Source organism: Raphanus sativus, unplaced genomic scaffold (assembly GCF_000801105.2).
Source record: "Raphanus sativus cultivar WK10039 unplaced genomic scaffold, ASM80110v3 Scaffold0081, whole genome shotgun sequence".
NCBI lineage: Eukaryota > Viridiplantae > Streptophyta > Magnoliopsida > Brassicales > Brassicaceae > Raphanus > Raphanus sativus.
In genome coordinates this window covers 20,001-22,500 of record NW_026615403.1, presented here as the reverse complement: position 1 = coordinate 22,500, position 2,500 = coordinate 20,001, and the positions used below count along the sequence as shown (strand labels likewise).

The following is a 2,500-nucleotide window of genomic DNA, read 5'->3' as shown; positions in this document are numbered from 1 at the left end:
TTAAGTGAGTCTTCATTGAACCAACTGATCTCCTGGGTTCTGGTGTAGCTAAGGACTCCTGGAATACCTGCTGATTGGTTGGAATGATCTCCTGGACGCCAATGTCTGGTTTGAAGCTGATTGAACCGGTTAGCTTCCAATTGAGGCAAGTGTAGAACTGGTTTGACCGGTTCTGGCAAAGTGGGCATAACTTCTAATTTCCGTGGCCATTTCTCCTGATATTGGGCTTTCTGGAAAGATGAGAGATCCCTCTTGAATCCTATGATTGGGTTTGGTTCAGGCCGCTTCTTCATTGGGCTTGAATCTCCTTCAAAAGTCAGGTACTCGCAGATGGATGGGCTGGAGAACCTCCAGTTCGTAAAATCCATAACTCCTTGGTCCGGTAGGCTTTTCTGGAAATTCCAATTGGGATGGACTCCTTCTTGAGTGTAGAGTCCATTAAAATTTGTTTCACTCCAAAACTCCTTTTGGTTGTCGAGATATACGCCGTGGACTGGACCTATGTCGCTGGTACCTCCAAAGTGGCCGGTTTGGACTGCTTGGTTGACCTCTGGTTCAACCACTGGTTTGATGGCCGCATCATTCCCTCCCCCTTGTGAAGGTTTTGACCTCAAAACTGGATAACCTGATACACCACAATAGAGCAAGTCAGGTTTCATTCTCTTTTGGGAGTTTAGAACCTTACCTTGATACAATTTTGGTTTGGTAATGGTTTGTGCATCTGGTGGCTCTTCTTTAAAGAGATGGGAAATGATCACGCCTCTGGCCTGGATAGTGTCATTTCTTCTCTTCTTGAGTTGATGATACTTCACACTACTGGGAACCTCATTGTTGATCATCCTTGGGACTGATTCTCCAAGCATTAAAAGATTATCCGGTGGGATTTCTTTAAAGCTTTCTTCTTTGCAGCCTGAAAAATTCTCAACATTCTGGACAAAGACAAAGTGAATTATATCTGATACTGGAGATGTATGAACAGAATGTGTTCTGGTCGAATTTACCATAGGTGCATCAGCATGATGAAGAATTAAATTCTTCTTTGGACAGCATTGGATTGATGGCTGCTTTTCTTGCACCTTTTTATCTAGGCTGGTATGACCATCTTCTTGTCTTATTCTTGGATCAAAACTCTCTGGCAAAGACAAGTGAGTCATATCTGAATAATCAAGTGTAATAGATGTTTTAAGATCAGAGAAACTTCCCTTGCTGAATTTGAATAGTATTAGTTCAGCATCACTTTTATGGACAGCATCTATTGACAACATGGTTAAGGCTTCTTCTTGCAAGACTACATCACGAATTGGATTGCCTTTTTCTTTGCTTATACCTGGGTCAAAACATCTTGGCAAAGACAAGTGTATTATACCAAAGTAAAGGAATTTATAAACTGATGAAAACAAAGAACAAAGAACCTTACTTTCAGCTGTGGCAGCAAGAAATTGTATTTCTTTGTTTGGCTTGCTCTCACCTTGGTTTGATACTTTGATTACTGGTTTTGCTTCTTTAAGCAACAAATAATTTCTTCCAGCCTCACTTATGGCTTCCTCCTCTTTAGCAATGCCATGCTCGTAGACTAGATCTTCTCTTTTAAGTTCTTGCTCCTTAATTCCTGATACAATACCTTTTGACAAAGACAAGTGCATTATACAAGAATTTGGAAACAACAAATCAGATTGAACAAAACTATCACTTATTTTAAAAATTTCAGTTTCAGTTTCCAGTGATGTTTCTTTCAATACATGTTTAACGGGACAAGCTTCAGCAAGGTGTCCTATTTTATGACATTTAAAACATGTCTGATCTTTCAGAAATTTAAATTCAGAAGACTTACCTTGGCTTGATGTGTCCTCCTCTTTGGGTTCTAAAATCTCCTTGTTCCTTGGACATAATTCTTTTTGAACTTTTGATTCAAACAAGGATGTGGATTTCGGATTTTTCTGGACCTCAGGACCTGCCTTAACATTCTTTGACAAAGACAAGTGACTTATACCAGTGGAAGAAGATTCATAAACCAAATTATCAAGTATAGGACTTACCTTAGCCTTTACTTGCGTAGTATCTAGCAATGGTTTTGCTGTGGTTCTGTTCAAAGTGTTTTGGCTGACACTTCTACTCTCCATGGCCTTTGGGATGTCACTTTTCTGGCCTAAGCAATGGACAATGGCGTGCCCCTGGTTTGGCTGAAAGTTGGTTTGTTGAGGTAAGCTTCTTTGATCCTCTTTGTGGACAGCTTCTCTTGCTTCTTGGGAACCATGAGTTGGATACCTCCTTGGGTACTGCTCCTTGATCTGAGATCTTGTATAACCTGGTGCAAACTCATACCTCATGGCTTTCTTAAGTGTTCCCCACGTTTTGATAGCTGGCTCCTTGTAAAACCATCTATCATCTACTTCTTGAACCCACCATTTAAAGGCATCTCCTTTTAGATGATCAATGGCATAAGCTAGCCTTTCTTCCTTCAAGATGTTGTTGTAGTGAAACCATTCATCAAGGTTCCTCT

General features: G+C 40.4%; 1 pseudogene; it reads right to left on the bottom strand.

The window, feature by feature from the left end:
- LOC130501020 (28S ribosomal RNA) overlaps window positions 1–2,500 on the bottom strand; it is a 9,795-nt pseudogene that overhangs the window by 2,789 nt on the left and 4,506 nt on the right.